Here is a 7,984-nt window from a genome sequence, read left to right on the forward strand (position 1 = left end):
CCATCCCTATCTCTCTTCCTCACCCTTTGTCTTTCTGACCCTCCTCTCCCTATCACATTTCCCTTCTCTCCCTGACCCTCACCCATCTCTACCCGGATACTGCTGATACTCTACCCCTTCCTTTCCTTCTCTGTGCCTTGGGTGGTACCTCTCAAGCGCAGAGGTACCCGACAAAATTACCCCGCCAAGCCCGTGGAGTCAGACCCTGTGCCCCTCCCACGAATGCACTGCCACACAAGAACAGTCAATGCCAGCCCATTGTGGGAGTGGGGGCTGTGGTGAGGAGACAGTACTGACCTTGATTTTTTTTTTGGTGGGGGTGGGGTTCCTGCCCACTTTTGGAATCCGGGATCTCTCCCCGGGCCCGTTGAGTGTCCTGGGCCTTACCCCTATCCCTCTGCTTCTGCCTTCTGGGCTCAGAAGTTTGGGGGTGAAGCAGAGGGGGTCTTTGACTTGACCCTCTCCCACCTCCAAGTGGATGTAGGAGGAGATTGTTCCAAGCCCTTCGGGATTTAGTCGCACCCTCCTCCACCTCCTCCTCTCTCTCTTCCCCCAGGCCTACCTCTGAGGCCCATGGGTGCCCCTTGCTACCCATCTGCTCGCGGACACTTCCTCCACCGTCACCTCAAGCTCTCCGGTGAGGTGTGGAGCGCAGTTGGATAGGGAGCCCCCTCACCCACTTCCCCATCCACTTGCCCTCTTATTTGCTGATGGGGCAGTTCTGGCCTTGGGGCCTAGGACCCAGGGGTTTCTCCAGCAATGGACACGGCACTGTGGGGCAGTGGCAATGTTGGTCTCAGGCTGCCCTTCTCACTTCAGAATGGGACGAGGAGGGGGCAAATACGGCTCCTTCCCCCTGCCTTCCCTGATAGCCAACCTGTTCCTCCCACCCCACTATTGCTCTGAGTAATGGGCTCCTACTGGGATGTTTCTTCCCAGGGACGATGTGACAGAGACGGTGGTGGGGGCGGGGGGTGAATGCCGTATGGGACGGGGTTTGTGCCAGGGTCTCGGGGTTGGGTTTCCATCTCACTGCCTGGGAAAACAGCCCCACACTGGCCCTCGCCCACCCTCTCCCTAACCCCGTTCCCCGCACATCCCCGTTCTCCCCCCCACCTCTCCTCTCTCAGGTTAAAGACCCTGCCTTAGCTAACGGAACTGTAAATAGACGTACATGCAAAATGATTCGCGGTTGAAAGACTGTATCATAAAGAATAAACAGATTTGACATTTATGGATCCATTGGCTGTGTGATTTGATCCTATTTTGTTGTCGCCTCTCTCTCATTCTCTGAGGGTGTAACGCAGACACCAGCACTGGGCGATGTGTGTGGTCGTGTACATACGGGTCTCTGGGTGTTTGTGCGAGAGAGACCTGTACCCCAGTGATGTGTCAGGCGGGGCAGCCCTTCCCCATTTCTCTCCCTCCCACACGGGAATCTCCCACTGTTCCCTACCCCAACCCCAGTCCTGAGGCCTGTGATTCCCCCTACCTCCCTCGCCCTGCCACAAACAGGAGAGAAAGCATCCGGGGTCTGGAGGGGGTGGTGGGTGTGTGTTTGGGGTTCCCCCGTCTCCATCACCTTGTTACACAGAGGAGAGGAACTTTGTCCACTTTATCATCACTGATGTATGTCGTGAGATTTGCTCTGAGGAAGCAGGGCAGTGCTAGACATTAAAAATCGCTAAAAGTTACAAGAAGAAAATGGAACCATCAATAACTAGTGCAGAAAGATTTAGCAAAATAGTGAGGTAGTGTTCGTGAGTTCATGGGCCATTCAGGCATCTAATGGTAGATGTGACGAAGCTGTTCCTAAAACACTGTGTCTTTGGGCTCCTGTACCTCCTCCCTTGTCCTCTCATTACTGCATGTCCCGTGTGATGAGGGTCCTGAGTGATGGACGTCGCCTTCTTGAGGCACCACCTCTTGAGGGTGGCGAGGGATGGAGCTTGCTAAATTCCACACCCTGTGCAGCCTCGTGACCCTAAACACTGGGGCCTCCATACCAAATGGTCATGCAACCAGCCTGCAATACATCTCTAGAACTTTGGAAGAGGCTTTGGTGAACACCTAGTCTCGAACCCATGATGTAGTAGAGCTGCTGGCGTTAAAACCTTAGGGCCTGTGTTATAGGCAGAGGTTGGGCAGCTAAGACTTTGTTCCAGGAAGTGTGGGAGGCGGTGGGGTAGCCTTATGGAGGTGTGTAAAATCACGAGGAGCATAGATGGATGAATGCACAGTCTTTCCCCAGGGCTGGAAGATGAGCAGAAGTGTGCTGGTTTAAGGTGAGGAAGGAGAGATTTAATAGCAACCCTTTTCACTCAGGGGGTGGTCCATATATGGAATGAGCGACTACAGCAAGTGGTTGAGGTGGGTACAAAGCATTTAAAAGGCACATGGATAGGAAAGCTTTAGAGCAGGGGCTCCCGACTTTTTTATGCCATGGACCAAGGCCATTCAGCAAGGGGTCCATGGACCTCAGGTTGGGAACCCATGATTTAGAGGGATGTTAGCAAATGAGACTTGCTCAGATGGGAGTCTTTGTTAGCATGGAGCATTTGGGCCGAAGGGCTTGTTTCTCAGCTCTGTTTCCAGTGCCAGGTGTGTCCATCTCACTGACACCAGACATCTGCAGTTCCTCTCTAAAGGAATACAGTCACCAAATGTACAAGACCTGTTCTCTTTTGCCCCGAAATCCATAACAGCAACGAGCGGGACATTGGCCCACAATACTATGCTGACCATGATGTCGAATAGAACTAAATCCAGTCGGCCAGTACAATGTCCATATCCCTCCATTCCCAGCACATTCAGGTCCCATCTAAGAGGCTCTTCAACACCTATCGTATCTGCCTCCACCATCACCCTTGGCAATGCATTCCCGACACCCAGCACTCTCTGTAAAGTACTTGCCCCATCCATCTATTGAGTCAATGTTTCGGGGGAAGACGCTTTATCAGAATGTTCACTATCTATTTCCCTCCATAAATGCTGCCTGACCTGCTGAGTTCCTCCCAGATTGTGTGCGTGTGTTGCTCAAGGTGTACTTATGTCCCATACATCTCTGTTGGCATTACCCCCTCTCAACTTAAACCTCCATGCTTCAGGACTTGGCATTTTTACCCCGGGGAAAATGTCTGTCTATGGCTCTCGGAATTTTATAAACTTATGTTGGTGGGGAGGGTCACATTGATCCCAGAACAGGTTAAATGGTGAGTGAGCTGAAGGGTCTATATTGTAATGTCTGTGTTTGGGAGGGACAGACCACAGGGGGTATAAATACCACCGCACCAGACATGCCTAGGTACCATCCCTGATGAAGATGGTTTGCCTCCATAATGCCAGTTAAAATCGATGCCTGGAGTTTATTCATTCAGTGTTCTCCAGCTGTTGCTCCAGAGAAAACAGCTCCCAAGTTTTTCCGACGCCTCCTTATAGATTGCGCCTTTAAAACCGGGCAGTACGCTGGTGAACCTCTTCTGCATCCTTCCTGTAATGGGGTGCCCAGAACAGCACACCGTACTCGGTGTGCAGCCCACCCTGAGTGTAACGTAGAACATTCATTTCTAATGTTGGGTTAGAGCTTCTGAATCACAGCTGTTCTCCTGAGAAGCAACCATATCCCTGGAGTTAACTCCAGACATCAGGGACCTGGCTCTGAAGAAATGGGTCTCTCAAACCCACAATTAGTACCTGGGAATTGGTTTATTCTCGTTGCACGCACATAGATGTAGTGAGAAGGTTTTGTTTGTGCCCTACAGTTCGTACTTACATAGATGGAGGCAGTATACAGAATGCTGAATAGAGTGTTACAAAGAAAGTGCAGTGCAGGCTAGGGTCACAATGAAGTAGATTTGGAGTTGGTTTATGATTGCCACCTGTACCAAGAGAAAGTGAAAAGCATTCTGTTTATCAGAAGGCAGGAGAATGGGACTGAGGGAAAATAAGCAGGCTTGATGGGCCAAATGGCCTAACTCTGGTCCTATGTCTCAGGGTCTGGGTCAAATCATTAAGGTAAAACAATAACATGTGACAGCTCCGGAGAAAGTGCCGTGCAGGCAGACGATAAGGAGCAAGATTGTCACCTAGGAGTCCATCTTCTCGTACCGGGGGGGCATTCAATAATCTTACAACAGCAGGGTAGAAGTTGCCCTTGAGCCTGGTGGTGCGTGCTTTCAGTTTTTTTTGTATCTTCTGGCCAGTTGGAGGTGGGGGGGGGGGGGGGTGAAAAGAGAATGCCCAGGGCGTGAGGAGTCAGGCTGGCCGCTTCATGGGGCTAGGGGGAGGGGTAGGCAGCGTCCATGGAGGAGAGGCTAGTTTCCCCGACGTGCTGAGCCGTGTCCAAAACTGCAATTTCTTCCAGTCACGGGCAATTGAATCTGGATAGGATGGTTTCTCTGGTACTTTGAGAAAAATTGGTGAGGGCCAGTGGGGTGGGGGGACATGTCGATCCAGCCCACAAACAGGATGCTTTGGACATTAGAAGCTCTGAAGCACACCCCCACCCCCGGCCTTGGAACTGCAGGCCCAGCCTCTCCACGCCGCTTCATTAACTACTGCTACAAGCCCGGCTACAGTTGAGGGTGAAACACAGCATACGGTGGGTCAATAAACGTAGGGAGAGGCTCAGCAGACCAGGGAGAAAGGACAGAGTTTGTCAAAGTTGTCACCGAACACTAACAAACCTCTACAGATGTACTATTGAAAGTGGCCTGACTGATAGCATGGCGGCAGTTCGAAGGCACAGGGATGTAAGAAGCCGCAGAGTGGTGGTGGACTCACCCCACCATCGGTAGTACCTACAGGAGGCACTGCCTCAGAAAGCCATAACCAATCGCCAAAGACCTCCACCTTCTGGGCCATGCCACCTTCTACACTCCTCTCATTGGGCAAGAGGTACCACACCACCAGGTTCAGGAACAGCTACCTGTCCTTTCAACCAGTTGGTTCTCCAACCAGCCGATGCGGCTGTGATGTTGGCTCACAATGTCGTGCTAGGCTACTCCAAGAGGAATCTAACACTTCCCTCCCACATACCACTCCATTGTCCTGTCATCTAAGAGTCTCTTAAATCTCCACCACCACCCCTGCACCTACCATTCTCCGTGTTCTTTTTAAAACTATCTTTGACCTCCCTCATAAGATTGTACTTTCCTCCAATCACCTTAACGTTATACCCTCTCATATTAGCCATTGCCGCCCTGGAAGTGGGGGGAGGGGGGGAGACGCCGCTGTCCACACGATTTATAACTTTTTTTCTTGTAAAATTGTATAATTTGCGTTTAATTGGTGATTTTCTGAAGCTACGGGCCTGTAACACTGCAGTGAGCTTTTCAGTGCATCGTGACTTGTATAAAGGAAAATAAACTCGACTTTGCCTCTGACGAGGGTCGGGGGTCGCACCGCGAACGCGATGGGGTCCGGCTGTAGGTTGTGGGGAGGAGGTCGCGGACGGGGGCGGTGCACCGCGGGTTCCTCGGTACACGAGATGTGTGCAAGGCCGTGTGAGGGAGGCCGCTTGCATCATGTGTGCGGGAGCAGAGACGGTGCTTGATCTCGGCTGCGGATCAGAGAGGGAGCGGTGCCCCAGGAGGACGCGGGTCGTTACGACAGAGTCCCGGGAGAGGGAGAGCGAGCCGGGGGAACGAGACGGTGTCATTACGGAGCGAGTTCGGTGGTAAACACAGGAGGGGAGGGAGGGAGTGGAGTGAGTGTGTTTGTGTGTGTGTATCAGTATGTAGATATTGGGGTGTACATTAATGTGTATCAGGGTATGTGTGTATATCGGTGTATGTATATAAGTGTATGAGACGAGACAGTTCACCTTTGGATGAAACCCATCCTGCCGAAGGGTTTCGGCACGAAACGTCGACTGTACTTTTTTTCCATAGATGCTGCCTGGCCTGCTGAATTCCTCCAGCATTTTGTGTGTGTTGCTCGGATTTCCAGCATCTGCAGATTTTCTCTTGTTTGCCGTCTTTGGATCTGCCTGTTTTCAGAAGTCAGTGTGTTTTATCGAGTGTGGGTATTTCAAGCAGTTGTTTTAATAATGAGAGAGGGGAATATGTGCGTATCCCTTTCACTCCTTCCTCTCTCCCTTTCCTTCACTCTTGCCCTCCTTCTTCCTCTCTCTGTTGAACACCTGTGGAAACACACAGACTGCTCAATGCCGGTTTTTGATGGCCCCACACAGAACAGGAAACCTGTTTGGTGGCTGAGCTGAGAGGGAGGGTGGGAAGGAGCGAGGCAGTGGGGAGAGAGGGAGAGGAAAGGGGGGAGGGAGGAGGTGATCGCCCTCTTCACAGGGTATGTGGGGTTGGGCTGCCATCTGGTGTCCAGACGGAGTGTCTGCAGGTGTGTGTGTATGTGTATATTCCATAGACCGACCCCAGCCCTGAGCCCTGTCCTGTCTCTGCTCAAGGCATGAGGACGGATTCCCGACCCAGAGGGGCCGTAGCACTAGCCCAGCCAGACCAGGAGAACTGGAGGAGGCAGACAGTCACTAGGCCCAGGGGTTAGGTGCAGAGAGGTTATGTACAGGGGTCAGGAGTCAGGTGTGGGCAGTTCAGGGGTCATGTAGACAAGTCAGATGTGGAGTGAATAAGGTCTGGGTCTGGTGAAGAGAGGTCAGAGGTCATAGAGCTCAGAAACAGGACCTTTGACCATCTAGTCCATGCCAAAGTATTATCCATCTACTCCCATCAACCTGCCCTGGACCATACCCCTTCATAGCTCTCTCATCCATGACCTATCCAAATTTCTCTTAATTGTCAAAATCGAACCTGCATCCAGCACTTCCGTTGTCTGTTTACACTCTCATCAGCCTCTGTGTGAAGTTCCACCTCAGGTTCCCTTTCACCCTTAACCTATGACCTCTAGTTCATGTCTCATCCAACCTTTAACTGCAGTGGAGAATGCCTGCTTATATTCACCCTATCTATACCCTTCATAATTTTGTATACCTCTATCAAATCTCCCCTCATTCTTCTGTGCTCAAGGCAATGAAGTCCTAACCTATTCAACCTTTTCCTATCAACTCGCGTCTTCAAGTAATGATGACATCCTTGTAAATTTTCTCTGTACTTTTTCAATCTTATTGATCTATTTCCTGAAGGTAGGTGACCAGAAGTGTACAGAATTCTCCAAATTAGATCTAACCAATGTCTCATACAACTTTAACATAACATCCCATCTCCTGTACTCAGTACTGCGATTTATGAAGGTTAATGTGCAGAAAGCTCTTTTCATAACACTATCTACCCGTGACACCACTTTCAGGGAAATATAGACCTGTACTCCCAGATCCCTTTGTTCTGTAGCACTCTTTAATGCCCTACCATTTACGATACAAGTCCTATATTGGTTGGTCCTCCCAAACTGCCAGACCTTGCACTTCCTGCATTAAATCCCATCGGCTATTTTTCAACCCACTTTTTCCGGCTGGTCCAATTCCCACTGCAGGCTTTGATAGGCTTCCTCGCTGCCCACTACATCCCCAATCCTACTGTCATCCATAGATTCGCTGGTCCAGTTAACCACATTGTCTTTGGGAATATAGTTATAAATGACAAACAATAATGGACCCAGCACTGATCCCTGTGGCACACCACTAGCCACAAGACTCCAGTCAGAGAGACAACCCTCTACTACCACTCTGGCTTCTCCCACAAAGCCAATGTCTACTCCAATTTACTACCTCATCCTGGATGCCGAGTGGCTGAACCTTCCTGACCGATTTCCCATGCGGGTCCTTGTCAAACGCCTTACTAAAAAGTCCATGTAGACAACATCCACTGCCTTGTCTTCATTAACTTTCCTGATAATTTCCTCTAAAACTCTATAATATTGGTTAGACACGACCTCACACAAAAGCCATGTTGACTCCCTCATCAGTTCCAGTCTATCCAAATAGTCATATATCCGGTCCTTTAAAATGCCGTCCAGTCACTTACCCACTACTGATGTCAGCAGCCTATAATTTCAT

The sequence above is a fragment of the Hemitrygon akajei genome, chromosome 1 (genome assembly GCF_048418815.1).
Source record: "Hemitrygon akajei chromosome 1, sHemAka1.3, whole genome shotgun sequence".
Taxonomy (NCBI): Eukaryota; Metazoa; Chordata; class Chondrichthyes; order Myliobatiformes; family Dasyatidae; genus Hemitrygon; species Hemitrygon akajei.